This window comes from Tursiops truncatus, chromosome 9 (genome assembly GCF_011762595.2).
Source record: "Tursiops truncatus isolate mTurTru1 chromosome 9, mTurTru1.mat.Y, whole genome shotgun sequence".
NCBI lineage: Eukaryota > Metazoa > Chordata > Mammalia > Artiodactyla > Delphinidae > Tursiops > Tursiops truncatus.
The window spans coordinates 28,566,248-28,593,579 of record NC_047042.1 but is presented as its reverse complement, the minus strand read 5'-3'; the positions used below and the strand labels follow the sequence as shown (position 1 = coordinate 28,593,579).

Genomic DNA, 27,332 nt, shown 5'->3' with positions numbered 1-27,332 from the left:
AAAGGTTTCCACACACTAGGAAGCCCCTTCGCGGGTGGGGATGGGGGGTGGCGTGGGGGAAGCTTTGGAGCCGTGGAGGAGAGCACAGCCAACAGGGGTGCGGAGGGCAAAGTGGAGAGATTCCCGCACAGAGGATCAGGGCTGACCGGCACTCACCAGCCCGAGAGGCTTGTCTGCTCACCCGCCCGGGCGGGTGGGGGCTGGGAGCTGAGGCTCAGGCTTCGGAGGTCAGATCCCAGGGAAGGACTGGTGTTGGTGTGTGAACGCAGCCTGAAGGGGGCTAGTGCACCACAGCTGGCCGGGAGGGAGTCCAGGAAAAAGTCTGGACCTGCCGAAGAGGCAAGAGACCATTGTTCAGGGATGCATGAGGAGAGGGGATGCAGAGCACCACCTAAATGAGCTCCAGGGATGGGCGCGAGCCGCGGCTCTCAGCACGGACCCCAGAGACGGGTGTGAAATGCTAAGACTGCTGCAGCAGCCACCAAGAAGCCCGTGTGCAACCACAGGTCACTATCCACACCTCCCCTCCCGGGAGCCTGTGCAGCCCGCCACTGCCAGGTTCCCGGGATCCAGGGACAACTTCCCCGGGAGAACACACGGCGCGCCTCAGGGTGTTACAACGTCACGACGGCCTCTGCTGTCGCAGGCTTGCCCCGCACTGCGTACCACTCCCTCCCCCCGGCCTGAGTGAGCCAGAGCCCCCGAATCATCTGCTCCTTTAACCACGTCCTGTCTGAGCAAAGAACAGATGCGCTCAGGTGACCTACATGCAGAGGCGGGGCCAAATCCAAAGCTGAGCCCCTGGAGCTGTGTGAACAAAGAAGAGAAAGGGGAATCCCTCCCAGCAGCCTCAGGAGCAGCAGGTTAAATCTCCACAGTGAACTTGATGTACCCTGCATCTCTGGAATACCTGAAGAGACAACGAATCATACGAAAATTGAGGTGGTGGACTTTGGGAGCAACTGCAGACTTGGGGTTTGCTTTCTGTGTCAAATTTGTTTCTGGTTTTATGTTTACTTTAGTTTAGTATTTGGAGTTTATTATCATTGGTAGATTTGTTTATTGATTTGGTTGCTCTCTTTCTCCTTTTCTTTAATGTATAAATATATATTTTTCCTTTTTCTCTTTTTATGGGTGTGTATATTTCTTTGTGTGATTTTGTCTGTATAGCTTTGCTTTTACCATTTGTCCTAGGGTTCTGTCCTTTTGTTTGTTTGTTTTTAGTATAGTTTTTGGCACTTGTTATCATTGTTGGATTTGTTTTTTGGCTTGCTTGCTCTCTTCTTTATTTTATTACTTCTTAATTTTAATATTTTTTTTATTTTGATAACTTTATTTTATTTTATTTTTTCTTTCTTTCTTTCTTTTTTCCCTCCCTTTTCTTCTGAACCGTGTGGCTGACCCGGTCTTGGGGCTCCAGCTGGGAGTCAGGCCTGTGCCTCTGAGGTGGGAGAGCAGAGTTCAGAACACTGGTCCACTAGACACCCCCCAGCTCCATGTAATATCAAATGGTGAAAGCAGTCCCAGAGATCTCCATCTGAACGCTAAGACCCAGCTCCACTCAATGACCAGCAAGCTACAGTGTTGGACACCATATGCCACACAACTAGCAAGACAGGAACACAACCGCACCAACTAGCAGAGGGGTTGCCTAAAATCAAAATAAGGTCACAGACACCCCAAAACACAACACTGGACATGGTCCTGCCCACCAGAAAGACAAGTTCCAGCCTTATCCAACAGAACAGAGACAACATTCCCCTCCACCAGGAACCCTACACAATCCACTGAACCAACCTTAGCCAATGGGGGCAGACACCAAAAACAATGGAAACTATGAATGTGCAGCCTACGAAAAGGAGACCCCAAACACAGTAAGTGAAGCAAAATGAGAAGACAGAGAAACACACAGGAGATGAAGGAGCAAGATAAAAACCCACCAGACCTAACAAATGAAGAGGAAATAGGCAGTCTACCTGAAAAAGAATTCAGAGTAATAACAGTAAAGATGATCCAAAAACCTGGAAACAGAATGGAGAAAATACAAAAAATGTTTAACAAGAACCAAGAAGAAGTAAAGAGCAGAAAAACAATGATGAACAACACAATAAATGAAATTAAAAATTCTCTAGAAATCAATAGCAGAATAACTGAGGCAGAAGAACAGGTAAGTGACCTGGAAGATAAAAGAGTGGAAATAACTACCACAGAGCAGAATAAAGAAAAAAGAATGAAAAGAATTGAGGACAGTCTCAGAGACCTCTGGGACAATGTTAAACACACCAACATTCGAATTATAGGGGTCCCAGAAGAAGAGAAAAAGAAAGGGACTGAGAAAATATTTGAACAGATTATAGATGAAAACTTCCCTAGAATGGGAAAAGAAATAGTTAATCAAGTCCAGGAAGCACAGAGAGCCCCATACAGGATAAATCAAGGAGAAACACACTAAGACACATATTAACCAAACTAACAAAAACTAAATACAAAGAAAAAAGATTAAAAGCATCAAGGGAAAACCAGCAATTAACATACAAGGGAATCCCCATAAGGTTAAGAGCTGATATTCCAGAAGAAACTCTGCAAGCCAGATGGGAGTGACAGTACATATTTAAAGTGATGAAAGGAAAAAACCTAAAACTAAGAATAGTCTACCCAGCAAGGATCTCATTCACAGTCAATGGAGAAATTAAAACCTTTACAGGGCTTCCCTGGTGGCGCAGTCGTTGAGAGTCCGCCTGCCGATGCAGGGGACATGGGTTCGTGCCCCAGTCTAGGAAGATCCCACATGCCGCGGAGCGGCTGGGCCCGTGAGCCATGGCTGCTGAGCCTGCGCGTCTGGAGCCTGTGCTCTGCAATGGGAGAGGCCACAAGAGTGAGAGGCCTGCGTACCGCCAAAAAAAAAAAAAAAAAAGAATACAAATGTTGGCAAGGATGTGGAGAAAAGGGAACCCTCGTACACTGTTGGCAGGAGTGTAAATTGGTGCAGCCACTATGGAACAGTATGGAGGTTTCTCAAAATACTAAAAACAGAACTAACATGTGACCCAGCAATTCCACTCCTGGGTATATATTCAAAAAAAAAATTAAAAATCACTAATGCAAAACGATACCTGTACCCCAATGTTCACAGAAGCATTGTTTACAACTGCCCCAAGGTATGGAAGCAACCTAAGTGTCCATCAACAGATGAATGGATAAAGAAGTGGTACACGTACACACACACACACACACACACACACACACACACACACACACAAAATAGAATACTACTCAGCCATGAAAAAGAATGAAATCTGTCATTTGCAGCAACATGGATGGACCTGAAGGACATTATGCTAAGTGAAATACATCATACAGAAAAATATAAATACTGTATGCTATCACTTATATGTGGAATCTAAAAAATACAACTAGTGAATAAAACAAGAAAGAAACAGACTCACAGATATAGAGAACAAGCTAGTGGTTACCAATGGAGAGAGGAAATGGGGGGAGGGACAACATAGGGGTAGGGAAAAAAAGGGATTCATGGAATTATATGAAATCATCTGTGTGAAACTTTTGAATATAAAATTCACAGAAACTTTCATTCAATAAAAAAGTAAGGTATCTCAAAATATGATGGATATAGCCAAAGTATACATAGATGGGAATACATAGCCTAAAAGACGTTGTACTGTAAAGAAACTAAAACCTATGGTTGAAAAACAAAAACAAAAGCCAACTTTCTTGCAAAGAAAACATGTGCTTCAGGTCTTGCTGCTTAAAATCTACATATTATAAAAGAAGAAAGGTTAATAATAAATTGGTTAAGCAACCTTCTCATGAAATTAGGAAAAAATAACAAGTTAAAGTTAAAGAAGGTGGAAGTAAAGAAACAATACAGATAAGAGTAGAAATTCAGGAAATAGAAAACAAATATACAACAAATAGGATATACAACAAATAGGATCATGTAAGATGATCCTTTGAATAAATTAATACAATTCATAAGCTGTTATTAGGCCTGAACAATGAAAAGGAAAGAATATACCACATAAGGAATAAAAAAAAATAGATATTGTTTTTGACTCTAGACATTAAAAATTTTGAGTCCATTTTAAATAACTATGTCATCTAATTTGATCATATAGATAAATCTCTAGTAAAATAAAATGCATTCAAACTTACATAGAGTAAATGAAAAAGATCAAAAAGATAATTATAGGGGCTTCCCTGGTGGTGCAGTGGTTGAGAGTCCGCCTGCCGAAGTAGGGTACACGGGTTTGTGTCCCACTCCGGGAAGAAGCCACATGCCGCAGAGCGGCTGGGCCCGTGAGCCATGGCCGCTGAGCCTGCGCGTCCGGCGCCTGTGCTCCGCAACAGGACAGGCCACAACGGTGAAAGGCCCGTGTACCGCAAAAAAAAAAAAAAAAAAAAAAAAAAGAATTATAAAGAAACCTAAACCTATAAATTATTTTAAAAACCGAGACTTTCCTACCAAGAAAACACTTGCCTCAGATATTTCCCTGTTGAATTCTTCTACGTATTTAAGAAATAAACTAACCTCTTTTTTTTTTTTCAGATAATAGGAAAGAGAGAGCAAGAGAGAAAGGAAGAGAAAGAAACCCATTTTATGAAGCCAGCATAAACCTGACAAAACCTGGTGCTCAATCTCATTGCCACAATAGATGAAAAACTCTGGAACAAAATATCAGCAAACAAAATATAGAAAGATATGTCATGTTTATGGTAGTTTAATTTTAGGAATCTAAGGAACTTAAAGGGGATTAATAATAGAAATCCAAGTGGAAAAGGAATAATTTTAATTGAGAATAAGAAGAAAATTTTGTGATCACTAAACGGACAAAGTGGAATTAATAACTGTCACTAAATTACATTAATTGCCATTAAGTGTAAAAGTGGGAATTAACTGCCTTATCCAACATCAAGAGTAATTTATAGCTGCAGAAATTAATGCAGGGCATCATTTGACAAGTTATAGATAATTTGATAATGGAAAATAATTACTAAACACTGAACTACATTAAAATAAAGAATGTTATTCATCAAAAGCACCCTAAAGTAAATGAATACACAAAAGACAAATTGGAAAAATATATTTACAACATTTAAAACTGACAGAGGCTAAGTATCAAGATTATATAAAGAACGTCTGCATAGCAATAAAAGACACAAGAAAATTATGGACAGTCTCTCCACAAAGGATGAAATCAGAATTCTCAATAGGTAGGATTTTTTAACAATGTCGCCCTTCATTAGCAATCAGGGGACTGTATACTTAAAGCAGATAAAGTAACTTCCACAACACCAGACTGGTAAAATTCACAAATTATTAGAGACACCATCAACTACTGGCAAAGACAAACAGTAATTTGATCATTCACATTCCATTGGCGGGAATGCAAATTGCTTCAACAATTTTGGAAAACAATGTGGCATTATTTCCTAAAGTTGAAGCTGTGCATATCCTCTGACCCAGAAATCCAACTGCTAGGTGTATGACCTAGTTAAACTCTTGCCCAAGAACACTGGGGAAGGGCTTCCCTGGTGCCGCAGTGGTTGAGAGTCTGCCTGCCGATGCAGGGGATGCGGGTTCATGCCCCGGTCCGGGAAGATCCCACATGCCGCGCAGCCGCTGGGCCCGTGAGCCATGGCCACTGAGCTTGCACATCCGGAGCCTCTGCTCCGCAACGGGAGAGGCCACAACAGTGAGAGGCCCACGTACAGGAAAAAAAAAAAAAAAACACTGGGGAAGATATAAGAATGTCCATACTACAACTGTGTTATACCTATGTGAGATATGAACATAAGGACAATGGGCAATTGTCTATTAACAACACAATAACTAAATTGAAGTATATGCACACACACAATGAAATACAGTATCTTGGAACTGTGACTATGGAGGGAAAGTAAGAAAGTTAAGGAAGTTCCGGTTTACTGACTTTAATATTCACTACGTAACACAGGGTTGGTAAATTGGATAATGAATTTGAAGGGAGTGGTAGAAATTTACACAGAATCACCCAGTGTCTCTGGGGCCCCAGCTGAGGTTGGCAATCATAAATCAGTAATGGCCTCCATCAGCAGTATGAACCACTTACCTCTAACGACACTTGGCAGGAACTATTAGCCTATGGATAAATTCACTCCCTTATTCCCTCATTCATTTTCTAAAATATTTATTAACAACAATGTCAGGCAATATTGAATTCCTACTTTATACAAAGAACAGCTGTATAACGTGGTGAGCCACTTGATATACAAGTTGACTTGAAGGCAACTTGGTCAGCTAAGGGAATTTAATAAATATATTTATTAACAACAATGTCAGGCAATATTGAATTCCTACTTTATACAAAGAACAGCTGTATAACGTGGTGAGCCACTTGATATACAAGTTGACTTGAAGGCAACTTGGTCAGCTAAGGGAATTTAATAAATATATATAACTCTACATTAAAGATATATGAATGTTATGATAGTGGCAAAATAAAATCCCAGAGAAATTCAGAGAAGTTAGAAATAACAAACTAAAAGTTTCTCTAAAAGTAAATGTAAAAGCTTTATGTACTTTATATTTTTAATGTATGTTTCTGTCATTCAGATGACTATGATCTGCTGATTTTTCTTATATTTTAGCTCTCTCCCACATTTTCTTTTCCCATTCTGAATTTGCTCTTATTGTTTTGAACAGAAAATAAATTTGTTTTTATTCACATTCTTCTTTTAGATTTGAAACACAGAGTAATTTATCACTCTAATATTCAAAAATGAACTCATCATAGGGAAACATAAAGAAACATACAGTAGAATACAAAAAGGAAACTCTTGTATATGCCAGTAAATATCTTAGTAAAATTACCCTGGACAAGTAATTTCACCCACTTAACCCATTATGAGGATTTTTAACTAAGAGATATCTAAATTCTTATTAATATTAAAGAAACTAACAAAAATTAAAGGTACACGTGACCAATCTATTGTCTGTCTCTCACACACACACACACACACACACACACACACACACACACAATGCTAAGTTTCAAAAACACGTTCACAATATAAATGATAGGATTAAATGAAAACATTCAGAATAATCTATGGTGAAAAAGGCAAGTGGCAACAGCATTTAAAAAAAAAAGGAATAAGGGCAAAGGGCAAAATATGAGTTAAAGACCCAGACTCCATTGTTTCTTTATATTACCTATGCTATATACTTTTTAAAAGAAAAGCAACTTATTTATATTTTATTATCCTCACTTATTTTATCTGGAAAATAATATTTTCCTCCTAGAAGGACTGTGTGAGAAGTATTCAAGGAAGAAGCTTAGTCGTGTCGTGTACTTCTATCCCACTTTGGTTGACAGCACCTACTGTCTACGAATCACACTTGGAAGTGTAGAAGAAACATTATTCTTGACTTTTTAAAACTGGGCACTGATCAAGTGCTATGTAAAACAAAAAATGACTAAATTGTTAAAAATTACTTAATGCTATAGAGACCCCCAGAACACTAGTGTTAACAAACAATCCCTGTTTTTCTCCAATCCCTTTGTTTGCAATTTAGTGTGAAACCTGATAACCAAAAAGGGGCCAGCTGCACAAAAACTTGGATACATAAGTAATGAACCATATTAAAAAATCAGAATAGAAATGGTGCCTTAGGAAAGGTGGAGTGAAACAATGAGAACATGTTGAAAGAATGGGTTCTCATGAAGGATAAATATATTATAGATCAAACTTAAGATAAAAATAACTTAATACTCGGGTTGATTAGTTGGGGAGAGAATAAATGTAGTGACCTTTTATTTCCAACCACAACCCTAGGTAGAGGAATCTGTAAGCTTCAAGAAGGCAGATTGGAGACAGTAAGTAAAAGTTCTCCTTTTCTACCTTGGGTATATCATTTAAACTTGTCTTTGTTCCCACCAATTGATATATCTAATGCAGGAACACTAATAAAATCAAGCAATACTGAAGAATTCATTGCTGAAATTATGGAAAATATTGGTAGGTCAGAGATGTCATAACAATTCCCAGTAGAATCTTAGTGAAATGAGCGGGGATGATTCCACTCAACCGTTCACCATGGCTATTTGGTCATCCATTGCTGCATTATTTCCTTAGTAGCTTAATGTTGATCTTGAAACTCTATAAATTGAAGCACATTGCATGAATAAGAAAGGCAGAGAAAATCTGTCTTGCACTTAGAAAGTATGACACAGTCATCCAATTGAGAATGAAAAATGTCCATTTCTACTTTCAAACTCACTCTTCTAGACACAGATATCTACTCCTGAAAATAACATTATTGCTCACATTTTATTGGGTGCATACTGCTTGAGGGTTAAAAGTAAATATGCTCCATGTATTTAGGATCCCAGTTCACTGAATAGGATGTGGTATTACCTTTTTTTTTTTTTTTTACACTCTGAGAATTATTGCCTGGTGGTAATGCCAAGTGTCCTAATAGCAGCTGAAATCCAGCAGTATGTGAAATGTTGTTGTTTACAAAGTTAGGAAAATATTCTTTAATATAAAAGTTTCCATATAATTGTAAAATATTATTTTATCTGGATAGCTTTATTCAAAAATCAAAAATAAAGTATTTATAGAATGTTTCCATCTAATATATAAAAGGAGAATTTAGGACTTCAAGCATGCGTCTACCAGAAAATCAGCAAATATTCCTATAAAATTCAAATAGACCATCACTGACTATTCCTTTGTGTATATTATTTTCTCTGAAATTACAATATAATTTTATTTTCTCTTTTATTCTGTTACTGATAAGAAATGGTAAAGGAAGTGTGGTGAAAGGCGCTGAATACACACAAGACACTCCACACTCCCTCAATTGGATAGTTTTGAATTTTCTTAAGACTGAATTATATGTAAGTGTCTTTTAGCAAGGCTTTCAGAGTCTGTGCTTAATTAAGCACAGGACTCTATAATTAATTATTTAATAAACAGAGACATCTATTCTTTGGGTCTTTGAAGAAACACTTGCTGCCTTATTCCCTCTTGTTTTACAAATAGTCTTTTAATTATTAGTCAGATAACTGAGGCATTTAGTCTTGGCTCTATCACCAATTAGCTTTGACACTGGATAAATCATTTGATAAACTTACCCTTCTGTCTTTCAGTTTGTTCGTAAGTAAAATGAGGATCTTACGCAAATCAGTGATTTTTCATGTTCTGTCTGATAGAGTCATAGATTTATGCAGAGAAAACTTGAAGATGCCATGAGTTAATGTTGGAGAGCTCCAGAGCACAGGGGGTCTCCTCTAGACTGTGACTACACTCACTCCCTTGACATCCACTCTCATGGCTGGAATAGTGTATATTTGTACATAACTCTCAAATTTGTATCTCTAGTTCACACCATTGTATGATTCATATATCTAGATGTTTAGTCCAGATTCACATATCTACCGCTATTCAACCTCTCCACTTTGATGCCGAATAAGACCTCTCAAACTCAGCCTGGTCAAAACTGAACTCTTGGGCTTCCCTGGTGGTGCAATGGTTGAGAGTCCGCCTGCCGATGCAGGGGACACGTGTTCGTGCCCCGGTCCGGGAAGATCCTACATGCCGCGGAGCGGCTGGGCCCGTGAGCCATGGCCGCTGAGACTGCGCGTCCGGAGCCTGTGCTCCGCAACGGGAGAGGCCACAACAGTGAGAGGCCCGCGTACTGCAAAAAACAACAACAACAACAACAAAAAACTGAACTCTTGATCACCCTCCCTCACACCTACTCCATCGTCACATCCCTTAATAAGCTTCCTTATTTTAATAATCTTAGCTGCTCAGGCCAATAATTTTGGAGTCATCTTGACCCCTCTACCTTTCTTACACTCCACACATATATTGATCCACCATGAAATCCTTTCATGTCTACTTTTAAAATATATCTATAGTTTGGACTTGCTTCCCACTTGTACCGTGCAGTAGCCTGGTATGACTCCCCAACATGGATAACTTGGATTACTTTGATAGCCTCACACCAAGTTTCTTTCTACGGGCTATTTTTAATAAAGCAGCCAGTCTGATCATTTGTCTAAGATAATGTCAGTCCAAGGCTTGAACCCTTCTAATGGCTCCTCTTTTCATTCACTCTGAAAACTAATTTCCGTACAGTGTGCAAACAGGCCCTACGTAATTTCTCACCCTGTTACGTCTTTGTCTTCAATTCCTGCTACTCACCTCCTGTTCCAGATACACTGAGCTCCTTGCAGGTTCTAGAGGCCTCTCTTACAAAGAGCATAGCCCCTTCTTGGAAGCCAGATATCCACTTGGGTAGCAATTCACTTGTCTCCTTTATGATTGGGCTCAAAACCCCACTTCTCAATGAAGTAGCACCTTACTTACAGCTACAAACTCTGAAGTACCACTATTTCTCACATTTTTGTTTCTAGGCCCCCCTATTTTACATGGCATTTTTCACCTTCTACCATGCTAGACAATTTTCTTACTTATTGCCTACTGTTTTATCTTTCTGTCATTCTCCTACAACATAAACTCCATAAGGACAGATGTTATATTTTTAACAGTTCTATCCTAAGTACATAGATAAATGTGTGGCTTACAAATGTAACTATGTTGAATGAATAAGTCAATGATGAAATGGATAATGAGGGGTATGTTGCATTGGAAGGCCAAACCTTTTTTCTCTCTTTTATCACCAAGTGTTATTAATAAAAACTGCAGTGTATACTGTGTCATTGGCAAGATTTCTGATGAGGCCTTAATGCCCTCATTAGGGGCATGAGGCTTTCATTTCACAGTTAAAAACAAGATTTGAAAGGAAAATAATTAAACATTTACTTTCAGTGTGGCCAAATAATTCTGATCAATCCAAGCTTCTAACATATGACAAATCTACATGCTAAAAAATAAGAGCAAAAGGCAATGGAGTCCATGGAGAATGAACAAAGCAAACAGATACTGGAAAGGAGTCAACACTTGGGGCTGTGAATGGCAGTATGAGTTTCCTGTTTCTATAGATTTTATCATCACGGCAGACCCTAGTGTGGCCACATAACATAGTTAAACACTGAAGTCTTGTACTTGAAAAAACAGGGCCAAACACATACACTGGAGAATAAGGTGAAAATTTCCGGAAAGGAACTCTATCCAAATGTTTAACTAACCTTTGAACCAGGGGTGAACAGGGCAGATTCCAAGTACCCTGGCTAAGATAAAAATCACCAATTTGAAATTTGCCTTACCAGACACTGAAAACAGAGCTTTAACAGTTTGGTTTTAGCCAGATTAGCTGCATACCAATTAAAAAAAGATAATTTTTAGAATCCAGACTTTATATAGCATATCTTTTGAAATGTTTGAGACTACCTTCCAAAATGATTTAACATACAAAAAAAATTACTAGATAAGAACTATTATAACTATGCTCAAGGACATTAAGAAACATATGCTTAAATTTTAAAGAGAAAATTTCAGCAGAGAAATATAAACTCTTTAAAAAGAACCAAATAATAATTTTTTAAATGAAAAGCATGCTCAAAAAATTCCAAAATTTAGTGAGAGACATAAAATTATAAGTTCAAAACCTCAGTGAATACCAAAGAGAATAAAAAGGAACCAAACCTAAGCACATGACAGTCAAACACTGAAAACTAAAATGAATGGAAACTATTGAAAATGAGAGAAAAATAACGCATCACATGCAGTGAACAATGATTCAAATGACCCAAATTACTACTGACATCTCACTAGACACAATGGAAGCTAGAAGCGAGAACAATATTTTTTAAATGCTGGAAAAAAATAAAACTGTCAACCCCTAATTCATCACTGTTTGCCAGTCACCTTTGCTATCCAAATTGCTTATATGGACCTTCATTTTCTATCTATACTCACTCCTAGATGATGTTATCTAGCCTCATGGTTTATAATATCACCTATTTACTCTTGATGCACAAATATATGTCTACAGCCAAACATGAGCTACAACCTTGTATATCCAACTCCACACCTCTACTAGGATGTCTTAAAGTTTCCACAAATCAATAAGGCCCAAACTGAACCAATCCTCCCCTTCAAATTGCTCCACACAGTATCTTCTCCGTATCAGTTGACAGTGGTTTGACTCCTATTTCTCTCCCTTTCACCTTTCATGCACATTTTGTCAAGTAATTGTATTGGTTTTACTTAAAAACTATTTCTGGATTCTGACCACTTACATTCTCCCAAAGCTACTTACTGCACTGGTCCAACCATCAGCATCTCTTTCCTATAATACTGCTTCCACCCTTACGTCATCTTACCTCTCTAACCTATTTTTGCCACAACAGCCAGATGTCTTTCATTTCATTCTTCTTTTTTAGACTTTCACATAAACTCCAGTCACACGGAGTGAAAGTTAAAGTCCTTGCAATGGCCTTCAAGGTCTTAAAACAACCACAGCTCTTTTACTCTTTCCCTCCTCCTCTCAAACTGGATACAAGCACCGTGCTTTTCTTTAAACATATCAGAAATATTCCCAACTCAAGGTCTTTTTATTTGTTATATCCTATGTTTGAAAGTTCTTCGCTTAGATAGTCATATGCTACCTCTCTTTTTAGATTTAATGGAATTTGCTCAAATGTTACTTTCTAAGCTCTTTTTATATTCCATATGACGTATTTATTATGGATAGTTTATTATTTGTTTCTCCCGCTTTAATAAAAGTACTTCAGGATGAAGGTTATTTGTGACCAATCTGTTTATGGATGTGCTTTCATTCCTGAAATAGACACTCAACATATGTTTAAAGAAAGCATGAATTAATAGAATTTGTCATCTCCTCCCTTACTTTTATCTTTTCATGATTTTGCTTTCAGAGGAATTTCTATGGTTTTTCTTTCACCTCACAATTTTAACTGTCCTTAGTATCAGCATTATTTTGTGGATTTATATTTTGCTATTTTATTTTTATATTTCCTTATCTCTCATTGAAGCTTTTCATCTCAGCTTTTCTTTAATTTTTTTAATATTTATTTTCTTCCTGTTCTGTTCTGATGGTTTTGGGCTGAGATTTTGAGAGGTAATGTATCCCTACATCCTTGAGAATACTGCCATCCTTGTTCTTTTTCCCTTGTTCTTTCAATACATTATCAGAGATGTACACATCCTGTGTGAATTTTCCTGTACCTTTTTGGGTAGTATTTCTATAGGTTCCATTAGAAAAGTGTTTCCTCAAAATAGGAGGTATCTCCCCACATTCAGGATTTTGTATAGCACAAACTTGCATATCCTTCAAGTCTATTTCTATCTACATGGGTCCTGGTAGAACTCCTTTCTTGGATTGTCCAGCTCATAACTGAACATGAATAAGCCCAGCTCAGAGCCCACATGTCGATGACTGGTAACATTTAAAGTACTTGGATTGAAACAGAATAAAAAAGTAAATAAAAAAGCCACCATGTAGTGAGTGTTCAGCACATACATGACACTGGACTAAATGTTTTGTGTACCTCTTCTAAGCAACAACCACATGAGAAAGAATTTAATTACTGTGATTTAAAAATAAGGAAGCTGAGGCCTATAAAGATTAAAACATTTGACCAAATACACAACAGTTTGAAAATTATTAACCTAGAGATTATCATACTAAGCGAGGTACGTCAGAAAGACAAATAACCGTATGATATCACTTATATGTGGAATCCAAAATACAACACAAATAGACCCACCTACAAAACAGAAACAGACTCACAGGTATAGAGAAGACTTATGGTGGCCAAGGGAAAGAGGGAGCAGGGGAGGGAAGGATTGGGAGGTTGGGATCAGCAGATGCAAACTATTATATATAGAATGAATAAATAACAAGGTCCTACTGTATACCTCAGGGAATTATATCCTGTGATAAACCATAATGGAAAAGAATATGAAAAACAATGTGTATATATGTGTAACTGAGTCACTTTGCTGTAAAGCAGTAATTAACACAACATTGTAAATCAACTATACTTCAATATAATTAAAAAGTAAAAGAAAATCAACCATAGTTCAGGCCTTTTTGATTTCTAAATAAACAAATATTCTTAAATATTGTGCTATTCATCTGCAGTGCACCAAATGTGTTCATTGTTGTCCCCAAATTGCTCAACTACCAGTTCTCTCCATCATTCCACTCCCTCTGGTATTACTTCTTAGTGAGCATTTCACCTGTCAAGATTCAAAAATGCATCACTACCAGCCCAAACATCTAATCTCTACCCTGTTATTTAATAAGAATTTTAGTCTTTCAATAAATGGAGACAACAATGAAATACCACTACACACCTATTAGAATGGCCAAAACCTGCAACACTGGCAACACCAAATGATGGCAAAGATGTGGGGTACTAGGAACTCTCATTCACTGCTAGTGCTAAATGGTAAAGCCACTTTGGAAGTGGTTTCTTACAAAACCAAACATAATCTTACCATATGATCCAGCAATCACGCTCCTTGGTATATAACCAAAAGAACTGAAAACGTGTGTCCACACAAAAACCTGCACATGGATGTTTATAGTGCTTTGTTCACAACTGCCCAAACTTGGAAGCAATCAACATGTGCTCCAGTGGGTACTATGGAAAACAGTGTGGAGGTTCCTCAAAAAAACTAAAAATTGAGTTGCCATATAATCTAGTAATCCCACTCTTGGGCATATATTCGGACAAAACTACAACTAAAACAGATACAGGCACCCCTATGCTCATAGCAGCACTATTCACAATAACCAAGACATGGAAACAACCTAAATGTCCATCAACAGATGAATGGATAAAGACGACGTGGTACATATATACAATGGAATACTACTACTCAGCCACAAAAAAAGAACAAAATAATGCCATTTGCAGCAACATGGATGAACCTAAAGATTATCATAAGTGAAGTAAGTCAGAAAGAGAAAGATAAATACGATATGATACCACGTACATGTGGAATCTAAACTATGACACAAATGAACCTATCTATGAAACAGAAACAGACTCACAGATAAAAAGAAGACTTGTGTTTGCCATAGAGGAAGGTGGGTGTGGGAGACGGACGGACTGGGAGTTTGGGATTAACATATGCAAACCATTATATGTAGAATGGATAAACAACAAGGTCCCACTGTACAGCACAGGGAACTATACTCAATATCCGGTGATAAACCAATAAAGGAAAATAATTTTTAAAAGAATATATATATATTACAACTGGATCACTTTGCTGTACAGCAGAAATTAACAGAACATTGTAAATCAACTATACTTCAATAAAAAAATAAAATATTAATAACCTGCACTACTGGAACTTTCATACACTGCCACTGGAAGCGTAAACTGGTACAATTACTATGGAAGTACACACTATCAATGAAATTGAACATATACATTCCCTGTAACCCAGCACTTTCACCCTTCAGTATCTACTCAACAGAACTTTTAGTTATGATCTCTGAAATATATGGATCTGAAAATAATAGCCCAAACTGGAAACAACCCAAATCTCTGTCAATGGCAGGATGGACAAACTGTGATAGATTCATAATGCAATACTATGTCCAACACTGAGAATGAACAAACTACAATTATATGCAATAACAATGGTAAATCTCACAAATACCTTGCTGAGTGAAAGAAGCATGTACAAATTAATATATACTGTATGATTCCATTTCTATAAAGTTAAAAAATAGAGGAAACTGATTTATATTGTTAGAAATCAGAACAGTGGCTTACTTTTGAGGGAGGGTGATGATCACAATGGTCACCAGAAGGTATTCTCACAAGGGAACAGTCAGTTTTCCTAATGTTACAATTTTTTATCTGTGTTTTGGTTACGTGGATAAGCCCATTTTGTAAAAATTCTTGGAGCTGTATTTTTTTGGGGGGTGGGGGGTTGTATTATACATATGCTATACTTTAATAATAATAATAAAAAAAAGGACGTGCTTCAGTGGGTAAATGGATGGACTGTGTTACATCCAGACAATGGAATACTATTTAGCACTGAAAATAAATAAGCTATTAAGCCATGAAAAGACATAGAAAAAGCTTAAATGCATATTACTAGATGAAAGAAGCTAATCTGAAAAGGCTAAATACCTTATGACTTCAACCACATGACATTCTGAAAAAGGCAAAACTATGGCAACAACGGGAAAGATCAGTGGTTGTGAGGGAAAGGGGGAAGGGAAGATGAATAGGCAAAGCACAGACGATTTTTAGAGCAGTGAAAATAATCTGTGTATCATAAAGACGTATATATGTGATAATATATTTGTACAAATGCATGGAGTGTACAACACCAAGAGTGAACCATAAGGTAAACTACGAACTTTGGGTGATCATGATATGTCAATGTAGGTTTATCCTTGGTAAATAAAATATCATAAAATAACATGTGAGTGACTAATGTTGATAATGGGGGAGGCTATGTGTGTGTGGCGGCAGGGAGGCTATGGAAATCTCTGTACTTATTTCTTGTTGTAAACCTAAAACTTCTTTTTAAAAAATGTCTTATAAAAAGATATGGAGGATGAGAGTTTCTAATGGGAAGGATAACTAATTTGAAGCATAAAAGAACAGTCATTTAAGTATACACTACAAGGCAGAGGAAATGAGACAAGTTTTCTGCTTAGTATAAACCTCAATTTTCACAGAGATAAAGGGCTCTTCCATTTATTTATTTAACACAATTGATTGGCATTGAAATTAGGAAAACTCTTCTAGTACTATTGTATCATTTCCTTTAAGTCCTAGTTTATAATGCTATTTTAGGTTTTCACATTGTCCTTTGTCAGAGTATTATAGGAAATAGATGAGATAGCAATAATGTGAGATTTTGCCAGACATCAAGTTAATCACCAGTAGTAACTTTTATGTGCCACTCCTTTTTGGAACCATGAGGAATCTTAAATAATCTGCCTAATTATTTGTAGGTAGAAATAATTATAAAAGACCAATATGGGCCCCATCCATGTCTATTCTCTTCAAAAACGGATTTTTATCAGAATATATATTCATAGATGCACAAGGATAAAATTAACTACTATCTTTTCATTGTGATGACAGTTATAGATACATAAATGGGTGAATTTCATTAGGTTTTCCTTTTAAAATATTTTTAGTTAAAACATGTTCAGAATATAACCTTTCCTTAACATTTCTTTGTATAGAAAAGGAAAAATGTAAGAGCTTCTATTTGAGTTCCAAAGATAAGAAGGGATTATTCTGAATGTCCTGAAATAACATCCAAAGCAGATATAAGGAATACGTAGCTTCTGAAGTTTGCATTTTGACAGCACACTTCAGAGAAATCATATTTTCTGATGTGAATATGGTATTGAGAATTTGTACTTTGAATTATATTTTGGAATTTATAATCTTAGCTTCCTCTTTTATGCCTCTAGGCTTGTTCTTTTTCCAGAGAAAAGAAAAGAGAATGAGAGTTTAATTGAATAAATAAAACATAAACCTTTCTGTTTGAAATGAAGTCAATATTTCTCTTTTGTTGATGAATTAGTACATTTGGTAAATCTTACCATATTATAAGTAATATCTTACCACATTACTATATTTGGTAAATACAGTAATCGTGCTAGACAGTGTAGTAGAGTTCATGTTAAATCTCATTTTAGAAAAATTTATGTTGGTAGTGTTTTAAAACAACACGCTTTATCCCATCAATGTCCACACCATCAGGAGGGAAATACAGCATAACAAAGCAATCCAGTACTTAGTACAGAGCATGAAAACTGCTGGCACTGTAATTGTACTTTGCTGATGTATCTTTTCACAGGCGTATTTTTGCCACCCCAAAAGAATCAGTTCTACTTGATGAGCACTCTACCTTGTAGGTAAAAGCAGTGCGAGCATTCACATAAATGACAGTTTTCTTGGTATTATATTCTAAATAGCAAAACAGGGCTCAAAGCCCAAAATAAATCACTCGCCTGTCAGTGATACTTGTGATTTATTCACAGGATACTAAGCTTTTCATGATTTTTTCTTAGAAATATGGCAAAAATATGAATAGTACAATGACACGTAACATAATTTTAAATGAACTCTGAAGTATAAATGAGAATTTTTATTTACAAAACAGAAAAAGATGGACAAACACAGAAAACAAACTTAACGGTTACCAAAGGGAAAAGAGGAGAAAGGATAAATTAGGAGTTTGGGATTAGCAGCTACAAACTACTACATATAAAAAAGATAAACTACCAGGTCCTACTGCATAGCACAGGGAACTATATTCGATACCTTGTAATAAACTACAGCGGAAAACAATTATGAATATATATACATATAATCTGAATCACTTTGCTGTACACCAGAAACTAACACAACATTATGAATTAACTACGCTTCAATTTTTAAAAAAGTAAAATAAAATAAATGAGAGCTTCTGTCCTGGAAATTGGGAAGAAACAGAGGTGATAAGGAAACAAAGGGAGAATCATCAAAATGGCACAGAAAGACAGGGGAAAAAGAGGTGAAGGCATAGTAGCTCCAAGTAATCAGATATTAGTATATCTAGGATAAACAGTCTATTTTAAAAGAATAGAAATTTTCTTGTAAAGGGATTAACTTCTCTTGGGAAACTGGTCTACAGTCATCTTAAACTCCTGAGTTGACTGAAGAAGCACCTTACGAAGCATTAAATCCACTGCCACAGCCATTCTGAGCAAAAACTTTGCCACATTAACTTTCTTTTTCTTTCTCCCATTTCAAAATATACTCCCAGCTCATGCTTTCAATACTCTCAGGTTTGTTGTTTTATTACTGCTATTTCCTACTCTCATTCTTGTTTCCCCAATTTTTAATACTATCTCTCACACATATTTACTTCTTTGTTCAAGGCAAATTCTTGAATCTGGGAAATGGTACTTTCACAAATAACCTGAATTTGTGGTAAGTGTGGGCACTATTTTAGAGAAAAAACACTGAAGAGATTTGGGTAAGGAAACATTTTTTCCTTAATTTTATTCCCAAAACGAACAGGGAAAACCTTTGTCGTGAACAGAGTGGTTAGAGACAGAAATACCCTTCTCATCTTGCATGTTGTGCAAAAGTGAAATGATAAACAAATGGCAAACCCATTTTCAGTTAATCTCAGAGAAGATAAAACATATTAAAAAAATAATAGTAATACAAAAACAGTTGCCCAAAGCAGCTAAATATAGAAAGCACTACAGAAAGTAGTGTGGAGATGGGGTGATTCCTCAGAAGAGTGAGCCCCGTGGCAGGAGATATAAGAAAATGCTGGCAAAAAGTTTGCTGATACATTTGGATGACAAATACACTTTACTGAGCTGACCAGAAGAAGGAATCGAAAATTTGTCTAGTCTGATATCTCTTGAAGAAACTGAATTCATTATTAAATCTTCTGCCAAAGAAAACCTGAGCCTCCAGTGAATTCTTCCAAAATTTACTGAGAAAAGAGATTTGCCACATAATTCCCTGATAATTAAAAAGAGGGCTTTCAACTCCTTTTATGAGGAAGCCAATATGAAAAGACCATTCTGATTTCTTAATTAAAGAGTTAAGAATCGGATAGCCTTGTTAACAATGCCCTTTGAGACAATGTTTTCTTCAACTTCCCCAGCAAATAATATATACCCCAAACGTGGTCCTGATTGCTCATAAATTAAATTGAGAATTAATTATTCTCTCTTTTACTGGGTTGTTACTGACAAGTTTCCTTCCATCATTACCACCAAAACCTAAAAAAAAATTGAGAAGACTTGTCAGATATCAGGAAATATAATCAACGCCAGATTAGGTACACTACCGTTGCTGCATATGTTTTAAATTTGGAATCTTGTAAGGATCTATATTACGATTATATACCTCCACTTGGAACACTAAAACAAAAAAGGAAAAGGATGTGGAATGGAGAATGTAAAAAGGCAGATTCATAACACCATGTGATGAAATGTGTTCATTCTCAACGCATGTGTCTAATATTAAGCAACACTAGATAAGAGAAAATTAAGAAAAACAGATATTAGAGGTGAAGATTAGAGACGGTAAGAGCATCGAATACAAGGTTTCACGTATTAGTAAATCTGCCTAAATGTAGCAAGAGTGAATTGCTAATGTAGCAAACAAGCCCTGGATTGCTGACTGGAATACAGGGTAAGATGCCTGCCTCCCCACTCCTTCCCTGTGGATTTAAATGCTTTGTAGAAAATGTGGAGGACTTAGTTCTCTGATTAAAATCACCACCTGCTAGTTAGAAGATATAAATAATTTTGATAGTTTGACTTGTGTATATATATGTGTATGTATGTATGACTTGTGTATATATATATGTGTATATATGTGTACGTATTGTCAATATCCATCTGTATATTTAAATGAATTTCAAAAAATAAACAAACCAAGGTGACCAGAATCCAAATCAACAGGGACCATGATCTCAGAAGCACCCCTCATTTTCTCTTCTGTTAATAACCTCTCCTCAAGTTAACTGCCATTGTGACTTCTGACACCATAAGTTACTTTTGCCTATTTTGGAAAATTGTGTAATTGGAATCATACAGTATACAGTCTGTTGTGTCTAGCTTCCTTTGTTCACTATTATGTTTGTGAAGTACACTCATGTTGTTTAAGGTAGTTCTGCTTCAGTCATTTTCATTCCTATGAACTTAAGTGGTATGTGGCACACAAAACGGGAGGGAGGGAGAGGAAGAGGGAGAAGGAGAGACAGAGACAGAAAGTAAAAGAGAAAAGTGGAAGACAAGGGATGTAAAGAAGACTGTATCTGGAGGGAAGAAAACAATAATCTGACTGGACCCAGATCGAAGAGGGGATGAAACTACATAAGTCTCAGCAGATGCCAGGTCCTGGTCTTAGTGTCTCTTCCCCTAATGCCTTTATTTTTTTAATCTGAAAATATAGATGTAATCTCAGGAAAAAGGACCAAGTCACTTAGTTGGCTGATACTAAGTCTTTGCTACATTTGTGGGCTAATGACTCATTTTTTAAAATAAGAAAGTTACATTCTTGTACAATTTATTAATATAGCCTATAGTTATGAGTATCATACATCACTTTCCAAATGGGAAAAGTATCCGTACATGCACACATGCAACACTGAGAGTTGTGCTTTTCAGCTCTGTAGAAGATGTATATTACAGATGGAATTCATACTTGCCCCCAAGAAACTCAGTGAAGACGAGATGAGAGAAAATAAAGTAAAAGGATAAAGAAAAATAGACCAAGTTGGAGGAATTCGGCAGATCTAGATGATGAGTTCGTTTTGAAATTCAGCAAGTTTCCAGCTTTGAGACATGCCTTGAAACTGTGACATAGTTACTGCTTGTTCAATAGACACTGGGACTGAAGTGAGCTTGCAGGATTTAAGGTAGAATCAAAGTGAACTAGTAAAAGGTGTATATTTTGTCAGCCACAAAAAAAGATTCATATCCCAACCAGCGATAGACTTTTACTCAGTACTACCTGCCCATCCTCCTTTGTCCCCCAAAACCTCTCTAACGTGATGCCACATACCTCTAATCCTATAATGAAACTAGTTTGGGAGAGACAAGCTTCTACTGCTTAAGAATCACTGCTTCATCCTGTTAACAAGGAAAAACAAAATAGCTGTGCCAATAAGTTTCCTCCTTCAACGTAAAAAAATTTTTTTTTATTTTAAAAATGAGTTTTTTTTAATTAAAAGGAGGGTAACATTATGTAATTTCAGATATTGAAATGAATATCCTTCATATCCTAAGTTTTATTCTGATCCTAAAGGAAATCTTTACGTATACTGCATGACTGCTCAGAGGCTGCCACTACAGCTGCCTCTCCACTGAAGACCGACTTCTTAGACAAGGACAATAAATACCTTTCTCTACCGCTCCAAGGCGGAAGGGGGACCGTCATGGATTTTAGAGTGTTGGCAACAGAAGTTACAGAAAAGTCACGAACACTGGAATTGCATCAAAATATCAGAAACCTACAATTGAAAATCAAATTACAAAGAACTGTAAATCAGTAATGAAAGCAAATGATTGACTGAACTGAGGAGTAAGGTTTTTTGTTGATTTTTAAAGGTTAAGGATGCCATGTTATGCTCTTATTTAGGAAAGACGCTAGCCATACAGTAAAAATTTTCAACATAGGAACATATAATCACTGAATTTGGGGACTATATGATAGTGTAAAAAAATAAAAGTCATCTTTGCTCACTCTGTGAAACTCAGGAAATTAAAAAAAAAAAACCTTAAGACTATAATCTTCATTCCAAAATGTATATTTTTCTTACCTAAGAATCTACAATCAGATTTTTTAGCATTCTCAAGATGTTTTTAATGTTCTTAGAAATAAGAAAAGATAGTTTTTAAATTAATGAAGCTGAAAGAGTTCAGCAGAGAAAGAACACATAAATTTTAGACCATTTCAGTCAGTTATTAAGAAATTTGGCAAAATGTTTTTAAGATGACGAGAATGAGACATTCTAAGTTGTAACTCATTTGGGCTAAGAACAAAAGATCCAAGATGCTGCCGACAAGGGTCTTTCACAAATACTCTATAATTATAACAATTTGACAACTGTAATTTGGTATTTTTTATATGAAAGCAATTGAAATGACAGAGACCACCTACCAGTGCAATTAAAGAGGCAGAAAAGAATAGCAAAAAAACAAAACTCTGAGACTAGAGTGTAAAGGAAACTTACGCATTTTTTTTACATTGCTTATTCTCAATATATGCCATTTTTAGAAGAACATCAAGTGAGTTTATGAAAATTTGGGAAATCATTTCTATTAGCTTATCTTACAATATTTAGAGCCATTTAATATAAAAATACTATTTTTAGATGGCAGAATTAATCTTCTATCTTCATTTTTCTCTATTATTAGATAAAGAAAAGAGTAATGTGAACACTACAAAATTTGATAGTGTTTCCAATCAAGTAGAGTTACTTTTGTTACTCACACCGAGCATCCAATGAAATTAATTAAGCACACCACCCAGGTATGTCAGCATGTGACTGCTGATTATAATTTCTGGAACTCATTATTCACAATAATGAATTATGTGGGGAGATTATTACAGACTAAATATCTTAAGAATACCAATAATATTAGTGTTTGCTTTAAATACTGACAATAATATATTTAAAAAGAAAAACACTGAGAGATAGCCTGGCTGAATGTAAAGTGAGTTTTCCATTATGACTGAACTCATAATTATGATATGAACTCATGATTTAATAGTGTTTTAGAGTAAATGGATTATTCTAATCTCTTGTCAGTGGGCAATTATCTTTATCCCCATTACTTGGTGTCAGTTATTCAAAAACAGACATATACTGTATTTCTTAGACTATAGGGGTTTTGAGCATTGTTTAATTTTAGCTGAACTGAAATATTTATATATTGAGTTTGCCAAAAAGTTCGTTCGGGTTTTTCCATAACATCGTACAGAAAAACCCGAACGAACTTTTTGGCCAAGCCAATACATGTATGTATATGTAAATACATAGATTTAAGGGGAAATTCCTAGGCTAAATTGTGCTTAATATATCTAACTTTATCATTTACAAGAATTTAGATGATTGTATTATAAATCTTTGGGACACTTACAGAATTCATGTAGTATTACCCCCAACACTCAAAGACAATTCAACAGTAATAGATCTTTAAATAATTTGCCTAATTTTGAAAATGACATAAATGAGAAATTCTCCAGTGTTCAGTAAGTCTCCATTAGATAATGTGCTATTATTTCACTTTATACAAAATTAAAAGGATCTATGGGTCATTTGGTATCATCTGAAAACTTTTACTTATTTTTGTTTATATCTAACAAATAAACACACTATAATTAATCATTTTTAAATAACATTAACTAGAACCAAAACTTATAATAGATCTACCCATTTTAAAAGTGAAAATGCCGAAAAACACATAAATTTAATAAAATTTTTACCACATAAAAATGAAAGAGCAACACGAAGAACTATGAAGTCGGTAAAAAAATATATATGTGTGTGTGTATACAGACACACACAATTGATTTATCTTTTCTGTCAACGTCCTTAACACAGAAGTAATGCTGAAGTTTAACTGAAGCTGAGAAATGTTAGTTTCCACAAAGGCATTTATTTTACTTATTACAATGTTAATGAATGTAAAATTTCATTTATGGAATAAAAAGCACCAGTGTGTCTAGATAAAGGAAGGATTATTAAAATTCTTTCCTTAGTTCTTGGTCTTGTAACCATTCAATCGGTGTAATTTTTAAAGTTATTAGACAGCTCCATTGTGAAACAGTAACCAGCTTTTTAAAAATCTTTTTTATTTTCTCAAATGCATTTTAGGAGGAAAAGGATAGATAGTGACTAAGTTTTTGAAGACAAAGCTTATCTTTCCCGTTCCCAAAATAGTTTGGGGAATTGGAATGAAATAGGTTTTATAAAGTAATTTAACTTTCAGAAATATTTAATTCAAAATATACACAAGGAATCTGAACTACTTTAAATACGAATATGGAACTGTATAAAGAATTTGGACTTTTATGCAGTAGCTAAATAATTAAAAACTAACTTTAGTGTTTGAGATAATAAAATCATTATAAATATTATTTTCAATAATCTTTTAAAACATGGTCAATATTTCTTGAGAAAATTAAAATATTTACAACCACAGAAGGTCAAACCTTAGTTGCTTCTTAAATTATCTTGACATAAAAGATGTTAAAGTGACACAGAAAGTTTGTCTGCAAACTTTGATTAGAGTAGCTCTGAAGCCAGTGCACAACCATGTATTAATAAAATAAGTGAAAGAACCTCCTTAGAAATTTTCTCTTTCATTTAAATAAAAAGACATTTAGAATGCAGTTTTACCATCACAACACAAATAAATATTTAAAGAGTGTAAAGATTCAAATATGACTAAATAGAATAGCAACTTTATTCATAACCTTCCCAAACTGGTAACAACTCAAATGTCCCTCAACTGGTATACAAACCATGGCATGTTATACAAGGAAATGATACTTGAACAACAAAAAGGGAGCAGCAGTTGAGACATGCAATGACATGCACATGAATCCTCAATACATTTCTCTAACTGAAAGGCTATCTAAAGATTCATGTCATGTGATTCCATTTCTATGACACTCTAGGAAGGGCAGAGCTCAGGAAATGGACAAATCAGTGATTGCCAAGGACTGGGAGGATAGGAGTCATGCATAGAAAGGTAGCACAGGGGACTTGAGAGTCAATACATCCCTCTGCACAAAACTGTGCTCATGACTACATGACTCTCTGCATTTGTCAACACTGACAGAAAAATGCACCACAAAAAATTAGATTTATTCTATTTTAAATTGTAAAATATCAATAGGATGTGGGGGAGAAAATGGAACATTAACTGTGACAAATGATTCAAACTGTTTTCCAATAAATCAAAAACTAAATTAAAGAGTATGGGAAAGAAAGAAGCTAACCTCTATAATGGGAAAATAATGTTTCGATTGGATATTGTAAAGGAAAAGACAAAATGAACTGCACAGAAACTCTGTATTCTAGTCAGCAAATCTGTTTCAAACAGGTATGGTTGAGGAATTTTTTTTTTTTCTGGTATGCGGGCCTCTAACCACTGTGGCCTCTCCCGTTGCGGAGCACAGGCTCCAGACGCGCAGGCTCAGCAGCCATGGCTCACGGGCCCAGCCACTGTGGCCTCTCCCGTTGCGGAGCACAGGCTCCAGACACGCAGGCTCAGCAGCCATGGCTCACGGGCCCAGCCGCTCCGCGGCATGTGGGATCCTCCCGGACCGGGGCACAAACCCGCATCCCCTGCATCAGCAGGTGGACTCTCAACCACCGCGCCACCAGGGAAGCCCTGGTTGAGGAATTTTTGAAACTACTTTATTTTTAAAATAGGTTGGAAAATATAAGTAAATATAGTATAGATAAGATTTCTATAAGAAATCTAACATTTCTCGCTGTAGGAAAAGGAAGTTACAAATAAGGAAAAGGGCAAAAGGTAGAATGAACACTGGGATGTTGAATTTGAGGTAGAGGTGTCAATACAGACTCCTGAATATATTATTAAAATATACGTACAAACAGAGGTGTGTGTGTGTGCATGTATGTATGAGTTAGTACATATACATGTATTTCCTAGCTCTATTCACAAGAAAGGTAAGAAGCAGTGACACTGCAGTAGCAACAAGCACTGTAGCTCTCAAACCTCAGTTTCTAAATATCACATTGCAATTTTAAAAAAAAGATCCAGAACTACAGCAACGGAAGTACAAGATGAGCCTGGAGCCTCTTGTACTGATAGAAGATGCTATGAAATAAATAAGTTTGTGTTGGGGTGTGTGGTGAGTGGGTTGGTAAAGGTATATTGAAAGGGCAGAGATATCATATGTTAATTACATCTCAATAAAACTGGAAAAAAAGAAAAAGAATAGTTCCCAATGCCCAAAGTTGGAATGGCTTGAGCCACAAAATAAGTAACAACAGTATTGGATAATCTAAAAACAAAATAAATATCCATAAATCTATATCAATTTAAATCAATGCTGAAGACAAATAACTGGGGGATAATAACTTTTCCTTATAGATGGATTCCAATGATTAAACGTAGAAGGAATGAGGGATACAGAAAAACACATTAGAACACTACTACGAATACTAGATTAGTGGGTGAGATTTTGAGCAGAAACAGGATATTGGCATAATCTCAAAGGATCTCCCTCAAAACATTTAGTAATTACAAAGGGAAAAATACTAACTTGACAATCAGAGAATGCTGGAAGATCCAAGTAGTTATGGTTAATATTACCAGTAATGAATGTTGACATCATTATACCCCCTAATTTAAAACAATGAGAAGAGTATATCACCTCTCTGGTATCCTTCCCAATAATGCATAACCTTAATTTTAATCATGAAAAATTCAAACACAAGTTGAGATACATTCTACAAAACATCTCACCAGTTATCGTCAAGAGTCAAAATAATAAATAAATAAATAAAGAGTTATAAATTAAGAGTTAGCTAGGAGGGGCACTTTATCTTTTAACAGTCCTGGTATCAGAAGAGGGAACCAAAGGACAGCACCGAGAGCCCCCAGGAGCAACAAGCAAGCAGGATATGACTCACTGGGACACCCCACTCACGCTGGATCCTCTAGACAGCAGCCCGGGAAAACAGCAAAGGGTGAGAATTCTTACTAAAGTCGGCTCTCCTAGATCTCTATCTGTGGTACCTGGACAAGAGAGGAAGAACTGCAGGAGACCTTCAAGATGTCAGAGGAGTAAGACGTGGAGATCACCTTCCTCCCCACAAATACATCAGAAATA

The 27,332-nt window shown here is 36.2% G+C and overlaps 2 long non-coding RNA genes across 5 annotated transcripts in view; both read right to left on the bottom strand.

The window, feature by feature from the left end:
• The window catches only part of LOC141279460 (uncharacterized), a 506,894-nt gene that overhangs the window by 240,695 nt on the left and 238,867 nt on the right, over window positions 1-27,332 (bottom strand). The gene's annotated exons all lie outside the window — the stretch shown is intronic.
• On the bottom strand, window positions 20,874-21,867 carry LOC141279459 (uncharacterized). Its single transcript, XR_012333713.1, has 3 exons — window positions 21,856-21,867; window positions 21,519-21,586; window positions 20,874-20,894 (listed from the first exon to the last, which is right to left on the bottom strand). It is a non-coding gene; the product is annotated as an uncharacterized lncRNA (long non-coding RNA).